Here is a 14700-nt window from a genome sequence, read left to right on the forward strand (position 1 = left end):
GCCTGGGCACCTGATGAGGAGCAAAGGGAGCAGCTACATCAACAACTGCAGCACCTACACCACCAGGAGCCCACCAAAAGCTGCAGGAGGAGTTGCAACAATGCAACAACACCAAGAGCAACAAGAACAGCAGTTGCCTTTCTTGCAGCCACATGCACAGAATCACAGAATTGTTATGGTGCAGAAGGAGGCCATTCGGCCCATTGTGAGAGGAAAATCACATTTAATCAATTTATTGGAGTTTTTTGAAGGAGTAACATGCACAGTGGATAAAGGGGAGCCTGACAAATGTACTGTACTTGGATTTCCAGAGGGCACATCAAAGATTATTTTGGAAAATAAAAGTGCATGGTGTAGTGGGTAACATATTAGCATGGATAGAAGATTGGCTGGCTAGCAGAAAGCAGAGAGTATGCATAAATGGGTCTTTTTCAGATTGGCAGGATGTGACAAGTGGAATCCCACAGGGGTCTGTCTCGAGGCCTCAACTTTTTATGATTTACATCAATGACTTAGATAAGGGGAATGAAGACATGGTAGCAAAATTTGCAGATGACATAAAGATAGGCAGGAAAGTATGTTGTGAAGAGGACATGAGGAGGCTCCAGATGGATATAGATAGGTTGACTGATTGGGCAAAGATCTGGCAAATAGACTTTAATGTGGGAAAATGTGAAGTTGTTCACTTTGGCAGGAAGAATAAAAAAGCAAAGTATTACTTAAATGGAGAATGGCTACATAATTCTGAGGTGCAGAGGGATCTAGGTGTTCTAAAACATGAGTCACAAAAAGTTAGTATGCAGGTACAACAAGTAATTAAGAACACTAATGGAATGCTATCCTTTATTATGAGAGGGATTAAACATAAAAGTAAGGATGTTATGCTTAAGTTATATAGGGATTTGGTGAAACCGCACCTCGAATACTGTGTGCAGTTTTGGTCTCTCCATTTAAGGAAGGATGTAAGTGCATTGGAGGCGGTTCAAATGAGGTTTACTAGATTGATAACAAAAACAGAATTACCTGGAAAAACTCAGCAGGTCTGGCAGCATCGACGGACAAGAAAAGAGTTGATGTTTTGAGTCCTCATGACTCTTCAACAGAACAGTTCTGTTGAAGGGTCATGAGGACTCAAAACGTCAACTCTTTTCTTCTCTGTCGATGCTGCCAGACCTGCTGAGTTTTTCCAGGTAATTCTGTTTTTGTTTTGGATTTCCAGCATCTGCAGTTTTTTGTTTTTATCTCTTTTTTACTAGATTGATACCTGGAATAAGTGGGCTGCCTTATGAGGAAAGGTTGGGCAGACTGGCCTTGTTTCCACTGGAGTTTAAAAGAGTGAGGGGTGATTTGATTGAAGTATACAAGATTCTGAATGGCCTTGACAAGGTGGACGTCATAAGGATGTTTCCTATTGTGGGTGAGTCAAGAACTAGGGGGCACTGTTTTAAAATTAGGAGTCACTCTTTTAGGACAGAGATGAGGAGAAATTTTTTCTCTGAAAGGGTTGTGCGACTTTGGAACTCTCTGCTTCAGAAGATGGTGGAGGCGGGGCCATTGAATATTTTTAAGGCAGAGGTAGATAGATTCTTGTTAGGCAAGGGAATCAAAGGTCATGAGGGTCAGATGGGAATGTGGAAATCGAAACATAAGATCAGCCATGATTTTATTGAATGGCAAAGCATGCTCAAGGGACCGAATGGTCTATTCTTGTTCCCTATTTCTTATGTTCTTATGTGTTTGTACCGGCTCTCTGAGCATTTTAACTTGAAGCCAATGTCCTGCTTTTTCCCTATAATCCTGAATGTTGTTTCTATTTAAATATTCATCCAATACTCTCTTCAATGCCTCAATTGAGTCTGCCTCCACCACACTTCTAGGCAGTGCATTCCAAACCCAAACTACTCACAGTATGAAAAAGTTTTTTCTCACCTCACATTTGCTCTTACCTCGCATTTGACACTCCAAAGGACAGAGGGGATGGACACAGAGCTCCAGGTTGAAGGAGGCAATACCTCCCAACACAGGCTCTATAGACAGAAGATGAGTTTCCTCAACATGATGGAGCAACAGTGCCTCAGGAGGCTCATACTTTCATGGCAAGTCATTACTGACATTTGTATTCTTCAAGAACAAGATCTCCTTCCAAGAATGACAACTGAGCATTCATTGTCACTAGCCATCAAGGTTACAACAGCCGTGAATTTCTTTAACTCCAGCTCCATCCAGGGATCTGTAGGTGACAGTTCCAGGATCTCATAATCTCCTGCCCTTGAGTGCATCTCCCAGGTCACTGGTACTTTCTTTTCCAAGCCTGCCACTATGCTCACTTTTGTCATGGATGAGGCTAGTCAAGCACTGAGGGCTGTCTGCTTTGCTGCAATGGCCAGATTCCCATAGGTTCAGGGAATCAATGACTGCACACATGTGTCAATAAAGTTGCTCTCATATCAGTCTGGAGTGTTCATCAATCACAAGGATTTCCACTCCCCCAGTGTTCAGCTCATGTATTACCACTCGAAGATTATCATGCTCAAGATAGCCTGGGAGCTGTTGAGATCCATTCATTTTGCAGCAGTCACATCTTTCACAGTATTTTGCTCTTCTACACAGCATTAGCCCCTGGCTCCTGGGTGATAAGGACTGCCCCCTGAAGACCTAGCTGATGACTCCTGTAAGGAACACTACCAGTAAATCAGCAGAGAGATGCAACAGGAGTCACATCCTCACAAGGACAATAATGGAACAAGCCACTGGATGCTCAAAGTGCGATTCAGGTGCCTTGAAAGATATGCAGATGTCCTTCATTATGCCCTGTGAAGAGTCTGCATAAAGGTTGTGGGCTGCTGAGCCTTTCACAACATCGCGCTGCAGAGAGGTGTGGAACTGCGGGATGAGGAAAGTGCAGAATGAGTTGGCATCCTTTGAGGAAAAGAGGGAGCTGGAAGGAGAGGAGACAAAGCCAGAAGTTGCCATGATGGCTGTAGCCACTCACTTGGCTGCTAGAGAAGCCCATGACAGCTTCATCCAGGACAAACTTTATCTAATCTGACTGCATGCAGGCATCTGTTAGTGGATCAGAAACTCTGTGCTTCCCACCCCTCAGCAAACACAACTCATTCCAAAGATCAGCAATCCAGCTATCACATTCATATATTTTCTTCCTCATAAAACCTGGTCTTACCATGCTATGAAGGCTACTGCTGAGGCTAGGGTTGCCAACACTCCAGGACTGACCTGGAGGCCCCTTTGAACATTTCTCTTTACCAGATATGAAAATACTGAAAATGGGGGGAAAAAAAGACTGCTTGACTGACACATCATCAAATTGGGTAATGAGTCTTTTTGCATTCTAATTGGTGCAGGAAGGGAGTACGTCACAAGGATGAATGTGTTGGCTAATTATTGGCTGGAATGTGGGGGCAAGTCCAGTGATGAAGCCTCCAGGAACTCATTTAATCACAGTTGACAAGTAGAATGAGCGTTGAGGATGGAATGAGAACATTTGTGGAGGGTGACAATAAGGGCTGGGTGCAAGAAGGCAATAGGTTTAGGTTGAATGTGAATGTTGGCTGTTCAGATGGAGATTGGAGGAGTTGTAAGGAGAGAAAGAAAGGTGTGGATCAGATGTGTGCTGTGCAGGAGAATGCTGGGGGAGTCAGAAGGGGATGGATGCCACCTGAAAGTGGTATGCCACTCATCTTTCCTGACCAAATGAGGTCATTAAATCTTTTCTGACAGGTTATCCAGTCCTGGGCACCATAGTCATGCTGCTCACAGTCTTGCAATTTCCAGCCATGCCTGCTTAGTTTGGGTGATTGGCCTCTTTCTTTTGTCCAGTGAAATGAGTATGTCCCTTTTGGCCCTCATTGCTTCCAGCATGACCTCCAGAGAACAGTCCAAGAACTGGAGACAGCCTTCCCATGTCTTCCTTCCATTTCCTTGCCTCAACAAGCCTTCATAATCAAGGTTTCCTTCAGCCATTCTTTAAATAGAGATCTTTCATTGGCACAGTGCAGGTCGTCATCATGCCCGCAGTCTGTAATTGGTCAGGAAACCTGGAAGGAGAATAATAAGGAAGTGGCTGAGTTAAATAGCCACAGCAATGTCCACTTATAAAACAAACAGGTTATCGGCCGGCTACCTGTATGCAGATAAAATTTTGCCCATGTTGTCACTCTCTGTTCAAATGCTTGGTAGTGATGCAGCACATGATGATATATCCTCAGAAGCATTCTCTTGCCTTGTGGTGCTTCAAGGGCTTTGGCTATAGGGAATGACCTAGAGGGACAAGATATGGGACTGGTGTTTACATGACACTGAGAGACTGGACAATAGCATTTGACAACTGTCACATGATGTAGTCAAGCTGAGTGTGTTTCTCAGAAGTTCATGAGTGGTGTGATAATCATCAGCTCCTATCCTGGCAGAATCACCTCTCCAAGAGCACCAAAGAGCTGGATAATCCTTCTCCAGTCTTCGTCTTCTCCTTGTTATTGTGCGCTGTCATGTCCAACAGAGAAAGAGAGAGGGAGAGTTAGTGAATCTTTCGTACAAAGGAAAGTTTAAAAGTGTGGAGTTCTTGGCCGTTGTTCAGCAATCAAGATGGACAGGTGTTGAATGGAAAGCAGTTGTGTGGAGCATGAAGTAAGGAAGAAGCCATGAACAAAGTTGGTCATTATGCAAAGTCTTGGAAAAGGGAACACAACCTCATTTGAAGAGTTGCATTCCTGCTTTTATAGACTTTAGCCTGACCTGTCAGAAATTGTGGATAATCCACTAGTGAGATTATAATATTGCTTGAGAGTTACTTTTATTGCTTTTGGTTGCAGCGGATGAATTTTGAACTGACACTGAACTCAGCTTAGCAAAAAACTGCCCTGAAGTTAAAATTTGGGACCGTTAGTTTCTTTCAATTTTCAATTTTGTATCTACTGACACCTTGTGTTCTTCATAAAGTATTGCATATTAATTTATTTATCTGTAACAAAGTATTTAAGCTGTGTAATCTCAAATTTAACTGACAATTTTCCATTTCACACAAAACTAGAAAAAGTAGCACCTTCCTGCCCTCTTGGTCAAGAAGCACATTCAATATATTCCAGTGAAATACAAAACTGGAGCATGTATTAAAAGCAACCACAATGAAAATATATGGGTGTACAAGACAATGATAGGTTTAGATAATGTGGACAAAGAAAAGCCATTCCCATTAGCTGGTGGTATAAAGACTAGGGAACATGGATTTAAGGTTCTGGGCAAGAGATGCAGAGGGAATATGAGGAAAAGCTTTTTTACACAGTGAGTGGTAATGACCTGGAACTCACTGCCCACAAGGGTGGTGGAAGCAGAGACAACGAATGATTTCTAAAATAAACTGTATAGGCAATTGAGGGAAATGAACTTGCAGGGCTATGGGGATAGAGCAGGGAAATGGGACTGACTGGATTGCTCTACAGAGAGTTGGTATGGACAGGCCAAATGACCTCTATATAACTCTGACTCTAAAGGTGGTGGACACAAGCAACCACCAGTACATAGGAAAATATTCTGAACTGGGAATTACAGTGGATCAGACTGTTTTTTTATGTTCCACCTAGCCATTCACCAGCTCAAAGATTACACAAGCAAATGAAAATCTAATAAACAGTGGGATGTGAATTGGTTATGGCCTATTTTTGAACACATAATTAGGATTGTGCAGAAAGTGCATGTGCCAACCAAAAAGCCTGGGGCTCGCCTCGTCTGTGACATGTCCAGAGGCAGGTTGACCATTTAAAGAGGATGAATTTTAGACTGCTTACGTTTGGCAGCAGAGACCCTCAAGTGGGTCCTGGGGGGAAGGATCAGGCAATGGGAGAGGGGCCAATCACGGCCACCAATGCCCCTCAGGAGTGCTACTATAAAATTGGTTGGCTCTCTCCTCCATAGGATACAGCCACCTTTCTATCTACCTTTATTTGGCATTCAAGGGGATTTAGGTCTCTTCTGTCTTTCGAAAGGGAAGAAATTATAACACTTCCAAAAGGGTGAGTAAGTGTAACTGCAATTGGTGCAGGCACAGCTTTGCATGGGAAATGAGGTAGAAGCGGTAGTCTTGTCCTCTCCCACTTAATTTCTTCACTTTTGCCCATGGTTGGTGAAAAACAAGCAGCCCCAAAAATTTGGAGGTGGAACATGAAGCAGTACCCTCCCTGGATAGAGGGTCTGAGCAGTACCCAGGAGCAGGCTGAAGAGGATTAGCCGAGCTGGCAAGACAGTTCTTTTCTTCTTTCCTACAGGACTTCAGGCATTGTGTCTCCTGCTGGAGATCAGCAGCTAGAAGCACTGAGGTTTCTGGCCTGTAAAACCAACTATTACGCTCCTATTCTTTTCTGCTTTCCATTGTAAGGCCCTGTGTGGGAGTGAACATGTGGCAGGGATGCACTCAGGCCATGCTGGTGACCTGGCACAGCAAAATCGGGCGCAGAGAAGCTTTTGATAAATACCTTCCTCACCTGGCTTGCAGGGTCTGTGGCAAGGTCAGCTCTCTAGTTTCAGAATAGTTTAGTCAGTCATAAAGTAGCTTTCCAACCATATGAAAAAAAGGTGTAAGTCTATTCTTAATGCAATAGCTTAAGATTTACGCTTTCATCACCAGTGCTCGTGGGAAGCAGCATCTATGCTGTGCTGCATATTTAAATCTCAATGCAAACATTTCCCTAAAGTGGTAAATACAGGATTCTGCCACCTTCATTATTTGACAGACGCATCAAGGGGCATTGATCTGATCTGTGACTCACTCATTTTGGCTCAAAAATAAATAGAACTGCTTTGATTCAGGCACAGGGTACCAGAGCAGGTCAGAGGCTGGGAATCCTGTGACAGGTAACTCACCCCTGACTCCCCAAAGCCTGTCCACCATCTACAAGGTCCAAGTCAGGAGTGTGATGGAATACTCCCCACTTGCCTGGATGAGTGCAGCTTCCACAACAATCAAGAAGTTTGACACCATCCAGGACAAAGCAGCCCGCTTAATTGGTACCACATCCACAAACATTCACTCCGTCCACAGTAGCAGCAGTGTATGCCATCTACAAGATGCACTGCAGAAATTCACCAAGGCTCCTTAGACAGCACCTTCCAAACCCAAGATTGCTACCATTTAGAAGAACAAGGGCAGCAGATAGATGGGAATACCACCATCTGGAAGTTCTCCTCCAAGCACTCACCATCCTGACTTGGAAATACTTCACTGTTCCTTCATTGTTGCTGGGTCAAAATCCTGGAACTCCCTTCCTAACAGCATTGTGGGTAGACCTACACCACATGGACTGCAGCGGTTCAAGAAGGCAGCTCACCGCCACCATCTCATGGGCAACTAGGGATGAGCATTAAATGCTGGCCTAGCCAGCAAAGCCCACATCCTGTGAATGAGTAATAAAAAAAAAATAGTCCCCATCAAAAGCCCATCTTAAGCCCTTCACTTATTTCTAAGGCAAAAACTCCAAGGCAAGACTGCAAAATTTTGCACCGAACCTCGGTAGCTCTTTGTTGAGTTAAGATACCCAATAGGGCACCTGGGTGTCCTTGGGCTGGCATGGACAAGATGTGTCGAATGGCCTCCTTCTGTGCTGTAACTTTTCTATGGTTCTATGAACTGCTTTTGCTTTTATTATATTTTTGTCTAAAATTTGTGTGTGTGACTAAGACGGTGTAAACTTAACTATGCTTGTACCTGGTCATTGATTTTTATTGGGCAACATTATGCTTGGAAAGCTATTACAAAATCTTGGCCCAAATTTTCATTTGAATTATGCAGACTGCCAGGTGTAATTTGGTAAGAATTCATCACAAGTTCTTTTGAGAGAGGCCCTGCTGGTTCCCCATTCACCTGAGCCATGTCGGACATTTTCCATACTAAGTGACCTCAGGCACATATATTTGTCCAAATATGTTACAGCATATTTTGAAGAGCGGTGGGGGATGGCAGGGGGGTTACAGTCAGAAGCTGTGGTTCATGTGGGACCCAATGACACAGCGGAAACAAAGGGTTGGGGTCCAGTCTTCAGCATTTCAGGAGCTTTGGAGGAAGTTAAAAAGCAGGACCTCCAAGGAGTTTTCAATATGAGTAAATATAGAAATAGTAAGGTAAACCAAGTTAACGTGTGGCTGGAGAAATGGTGCAGGAGGAGAGATTAGAGTCCCGAGGTATTTGGACTAGTATTGGCAGAGGATGGACACATTCAATGTTTGCACCTCAACAGAGCTGGGACCAAAATCCTCGCAGAAAAGTTAACTAGTATTGTGGGGAGGGTTTGAATTTGACAGTGAGCTGGGCACCAGGACGAAACTTAAGAGAGAAGAAACAAGGTGCTCAGAGGACTGGGAGAGGAAAATAGCACTGAGTAAAGAATAGTTCAGAAATAGAAGGGATCAGACTGGAGCAACTACAGAAGGTCTAAGAAGGGTTTGGAGAGCATGTAAATGCACAAAACATAGTTTTGTTTTAATTTGTGCATGGCATATGGGCATCACCAGCAAGGCCAGCATTTGTTGCCCATCCTGAATTGCCCTTAGTGGTGGTGAGCTGCCTTCTTGAACAACTGCAGACTAACTGGTGTAGATATGCCAATTGATTGTTAGTGTAGCTATTAGCGCATTCAGGATTGTTCAGCAAGTGCTGCCCACTCGCAGAATCACATCTAACAGTAGATGTTTTGACTTGGGTTTTGCAAGCACGGGGTGGTTGAGTACCGTCTGTACTCTGCCTATTGCGAACAGTCTGAGGAACATGTTGTTTGATTCGACCAGCCAATTGTTGGGACATATGGCCTATGTACCTGGCATCACACCGGCACGGAAATACATACATGATGTTGCTCAGTTGTGTGGTAGGCAGAACGTCTATTTGGATTGACAGCAGCATCCTGTTACTGGAACAAAGTTGAATAATCCTGAATGCTCTAATAGTTATACTAACAACCAGTTTAAGATAATCAGTTGAACTCGTAATTTGGCTCAGTTACACTTGTTAGAAACAACATACATTCATACACTGGGACACATTCTCCACAAACAAAAGGAATATGTTCAAGCCTTGCAACTTTTTTTGAATTATCCGGAAGCTTGGGAGCCTATAGTTCTCCATTGCTATCTCCATGATGACACCTTGGTCAATCAGAGCCGACTTGACTCCTTTTCCTCCTCTAGTATAAATTGTTTTGATTGTTAGAAATTTGGCATTCTTGTGTTTGTCCTGATGAGTGCAAGACAAAAAACGTCAGCACCATGTCTCTCTTTTCAGCAATACTCAAGCCCTGAAAAACATTTTATGTAGCAGGATCTGGAATGTGTTGTCTATTAGGACCGTGGAAACAGATGCAATAGTAGCTTTCAAAAGGAAGCTGAACAAATAATTGAAGGAGAAAAAATTGCCAGGATATTTGGAAAGAGTGGGTCTAACTGTATTGCTTTTCCAAAGAGATGGCGTAGATTCAATGGGAGGAATTTTTGTACTGTTCTATGATCCTATAATACTGGCTGGAAAAGTAATGGCGTAAAGAACAAAGAGGGGGAGGAATCACTGAAATGTGTACAAGAGAGTTTTCTTGATCAGTGTGCTTTCAGTCCATCAAGGAAGGAAGCAGAGTCAACTATTTACAAATGAGTGAGAGGCAATGCCATGCATGCCTTTGGTTGTCCCACGCTCTGGTACATCATATTTGCCACGTCCTTCGTGAAGACCTGTTGCTACATGGAGTTGGAGGGTGTCCCCTGCCAGTGGCTTTGAAAGTGACCACTGCACTCAATTTCTTGGCCTCTGGTTATTTCCAAGGATCCACAAGCGACCTGTGTGGCATCTCTCAGCCTGCAACACATCAATGCATAAAGGAGGTCACAGATGCCCTTTACAGGAAGGCCCATCATTATCTTAGGTTTGCTCTGGACAAAGATAGCCAGGCTGAGAGATTCACTGGCTTTGCTAACATCTCAGGCTTCCCAAGAACGCAGTGTGCAATAGACTGCACCCATGTGCCATACGGGCTCTATGGCAGCAGCCCCTAATGTTTATAAACAGCAAGGGCTACCATTCCATCAATGTACAACTGGTGTGTGATCAGCTGAAGCACATACTGCACCTTTGTGCATGGTATCCTGGGAGTTGCTATGACTCCTATGTCCTGAGTCAGTCCCAGGTGCCTGACACTTTTGAGGTGCCATTATGTTTGCAGGGTTGGCTGCTTGACGATAAAGAGTACCCACTGAAACGCTGGCTGATGACACCAGTGTGTCACCCTCAGAATCGTTCCAAGAAGAGGTACAACACTGCTCTCAGCTCCACACGCTCCCTTACAGAGCAGACCGTAGGGCTTCTGAAGATGAATTTCAGATGCTTGGACTGCTCAGGGTTGCTTGGTCTAATACATTCCCGACAGGGTTTCCCGCATCATCACAGTGTGTTGCGCTCTTCACAATCTGGCTATGTAAAGAGGTGACCCCCTGTCAGAGGCTGACTTGGAAGAAGATGAGAGCTCATCAGAGGATGAAGATCTGGAGGCCCAAGAACCTCAGGAGACTGCCGAGGGTCAGTACGAATGTGAACATGCCATGGAGGGAGGAAGACATGGGAGATGTGCCCATGATACGTTAATCGCTGACAGGTTCCAGGAAGAGTAGTCAAGTGAGGGAATATGGCCGCGTCTCTCCTAGTTCTTAATGCCATTTTCTTTCAACTCAGGTGATGTCCATCCACTTGCAGCAAGAACGAGTCCTGGATTCACACTTGCACGTTCTGGCTTCATGAACTGCCAGGCCATGATCTTTGCTTTGGTCTGTGGGGCTCACTCTGGGTACTGAGCGCCCACTTAGGAAAAAGAGAAACCCTTCTTTGCCATCTAATGATGCAAACACTGCTGCGAACTGAGATGTGGACACGCCTAGGGATCTCTTCTTCTGCCACTACCACTGAGGAGACACAAATGCTGCTCGATTATCAATGCTGATGAGCTGCCCTGGCTGAATGGTGTTCTTTGAAGAAGAAGGGGTAGAAACACTTAACGTCACACACTTCCAATAAAGATTTAAATACACCTCCCTGACATCACATAAAGGGTGCGGGTACTATTCAACCGAGGCTGACATCCCAGGAATGTGAATCTCACAGTGGGGCACTATCACTGAGTGGGAAGAAAACTAAACCTGCAGTGTGAGCAACATGACAGATGGTAGGGTGATGATGTGAAAGTCTCAGTAAGAGAACAATTGTTGTTATGTGTCCCCCATTAATGGCTGCCTGAGACCTCTGAAGAGAGTAGCCATTGGAGTGCATGATGCCATGATGAGAGTTTGATATTGGAGGGTGTTGAAGGAAGACTTATCCTGGTGGAGCGGATGAGCTTGTTCATCCTCTTCCTGCACTGGATGGCATTTTGGGACACAGGTGCTAGCCACACTAGCCTGCTCCATCATGGCCTCCCAGGCCGGAGAGGTGAGGCTGCTGTGTTTCCTGCAGCCATCCCTGGGATAGAGCATGTGCCTGTGAGCCTGCACTCTTCTGATCAAGGCCTGCAGGGCCTGGTGCATGAAGCGAGGTGCTGCCTTGTTCTTCAGGCTCTCGGTCTTCCTCTTCTGGCTGCCAGTCATCTCTGGTGGGCTGGAGAGGGTGAGCATGTGTGTTGGACTTGCCTTTAAAAATAGCGTCCAGATCTGCAAACCTGCCAGCTAATGGCGACCACACAAATCAACTCCCGGCCCGCTAGGTGATTTGGACTGATACATGCCTTTGCATAATTAATGAGGCTTCAAGCACAGATTCGGGCACGAGTTCCTGCCATTCCGGTCTGCGGGGTGGGCGCTGCCAAAACCACCCGCCTCTGCAGTTAGTCTCATTTATGGAAAATTCTGCCCTATCTCTTTATTCCGCTTACATTTTAATAATTCTTATTGGGCTAATTCTTATTGGTGTTATGCTGTTGAAAAAAAGGGAGAGAGCTCAACCCAGCACCTATAGTCAGCTTAATGTTGATGGTGGGGAAGTGTTTAGAGCCAAAAAATTTGAACAAAATTAAAATGCATTTGGAAAAGCATTAGCTAATAAATGAAAGTGTCAGAAGAACTTGTTAAAGGCAAATCGTGTTTGACTAACTTGATCAAGTGCTTTCATGAAATAACGGAGAAAGTTGATGTGGGTGGTGTGAAGATGGGCTTTTAAAAGGCGTTTGACAAAGTGCCACAAAGTTGACTTGATAGCAAAATTAAAGCCCATGGGATTAAAGGGACAGTGCTGGCATGGATACAATATTAGATAATAGGCAGAAAGCAGAGAGTAGAGGTGAATGGTTGTTTCTCAGACTGGATGAAAGTATACAGTTATGTTCCCCAGGGATTGTTACTTGGACCGCTGGCTTTTTGATATGATCTGGACTTGGGTACACAGGACATAATTTAAAAGTTGGAAGATGATTCAAAACTCAGAAATGTAGTAAACATGGAGGAGGATAGTAAGAGACATCAGGAAGACATAGACAAACAAAAATAAAAATAGGCAGACACATGGCAGATGAAATTTAACACCAGGTAAGTGTGAAGTGATAAATTTTGGTAGGAATAATGAGGAACTAAATAGTACCTTAGACTCATAGATTTACAGCACAGAATGAGATCATTCGGCCCATTGTGTCCATGCCAGTCAACAAAGATCTGACTGCACTAATCCCATTTTCCAGAGCTTGGCCAATAGCCCTGGAGGCCATGGTAACACAAGTGAATATCTAAATACTTCTTAAATGTTACAAGAGTTTCTGACGCAACTATCCTTTCAGACTGAGTTCCAGACTCCCACCACCCTCTTGGTGAAGAAATTTCTCTTCAACTCCTCTCTTAGCCTTCTATCTCTTACCTTAAATCTATGCACCCTCCCCTCCCCCGGTTATTGAGCCCTCTACTAATGGAAAAAGTGCCTTCCTATCCACCCTATCTATGCTGCTCATAATCTTATACACCTCTATCAGGTCCCCTCTCAACCTTTGCTGCTCCAAGGAAAACAACCTCAGCCTAGCCAATCTTTCCTCATAGCTCAGACCCTCCAGCCCGTGCAGCATCCTGGTAAATCTCCCCTGCACCTGCTCCAGTGCAATCACATCCGTCCTATAACATGGTGACCAGAACTGCACACAGTGCTCCAGTTGTGGCCTAACCAGCATTTTATACAGTTCCAGCATAACCTCCCCGCTCTTGTATTCTATGCCTCAGATAATAAAGGCAAGTATCCCATATTCTTCTTAACCACTTTATCTACCTGCCCTGCTACCTTCAGGGATCTGTGGTTAGGCACACCAAGGTCCCTCTGATTTTCAGTATTTTCCAGGGTCTTACCATTCATCCTGTAAGCCCTTGCCTTGTTAGTTCTCCCCAAGTGCATTACTTCACACTTTTCATGGTTGAATTCCATTTACCACTACTCTGTCCAACTAACCAGTTCATTGATATCCTCCTGTAGTTAATGGCTATCCTCCTCACTATTTACCATCCTACCAATTTTTTTGTCATCCATGAACTTCTTGATCATACCCTCTAAATTTAAGTCCAAATAATTTTTTTACACCACAAACAACAAGGGCCCCAGCACCAAGCCCTGCAGAACCCCACTGGAAACAGACTTCCAGTCACAGAAACATCCCTGTACCATCACCCTCTGGTTCCTGCCGCGCAGCCAATTTTGGATCCAAAGTGCCTCTTTGCCTTGGATCCCATGGGCTCTTACTTTACCACTTTAAAGTGGATGCAGGAACAGAGAGAACTAGGAGTGTATGTACACAAATCTTTGAAGGTGGCAGAACAAGTTGAGAAAGTGTTTTAAAAAAAACAAATGGGATCCTTGGCTTTATTAGTAGAGACATATAGTTGAAAAGCAAGAAAGTTATGCTAAACATTTATAAGACACTGGTTGCCTCAGCTAGAGTATCTTGTGCAATCCTGAATACCATGTTTTAGGAAGGTGTGTCAGGGCCTTGTAGAGGGCGGGGAAATGATTTACCAGAATGGTGTCGGGGTGAGGAACTTCAGTTATGTGGAGACACTGGAGAAGCTGGGGTTTTTGTCTTTAAAGCAGAGAAGGTTAAATGTAAATTTGATAGAGAGGTTTAAAATCATAAATGGTTTTGACCGAGTAAGTAAGGAAAATTTGTTTCCAATGGCAGAAGGGCTGGTAACCAGAGGACAGAGATTTAAGGTGATTGACAAAAGAACCAGAGATGACATGAGGAAACATTTCACAGAGTGAGTTGTTGTCTTCTGGAAACCACTGCTGAGAGATAATGGAAGTAGATTCAACAGTAACATCCAAACGGGAATTGGATAAATACTTGAAGAGAAAAATTTAAAGGACTATGGAGAAAGAGCAAGGAAATGGGATCAATTGGATAGCTCAACTGAAGAACAGGCACAAGCTCAATGGGTTAAATGATCTCCTTCTGTCCTGTATCATTCTATGATCCAATGATATTAAAACTAAAGGGAAATGATGGGAATGCATCAGACAACATCTTCATTTGTACCTTATGGGCATAAGGGGTGCAATTGATTAAATTCCTCAGACATACAATTTGAAATTACAGAAATATTCTGTCCACCTTCAGCTGACCCATGCAGCCATTTTCTGGCTGCTCCCATTCAGGTTCTGAAGTAGAGGTATAGGAAAATGCCAACATTATTTGATGACCT

This window comes from Carcharodon carcharias, chromosome 1 (genome assembly GCF_017639515.1).
Source record: "Carcharodon carcharias isolate sCarCar2 chromosome 1, sCarCar2.pri, whole genome shotgun sequence".
Taxonomy (NCBI): Eukaryota; Metazoa; Chordata; class Chondrichthyes; order Lamniformes; family Lamnidae; genus Carcharodon; species Carcharodon carcharias.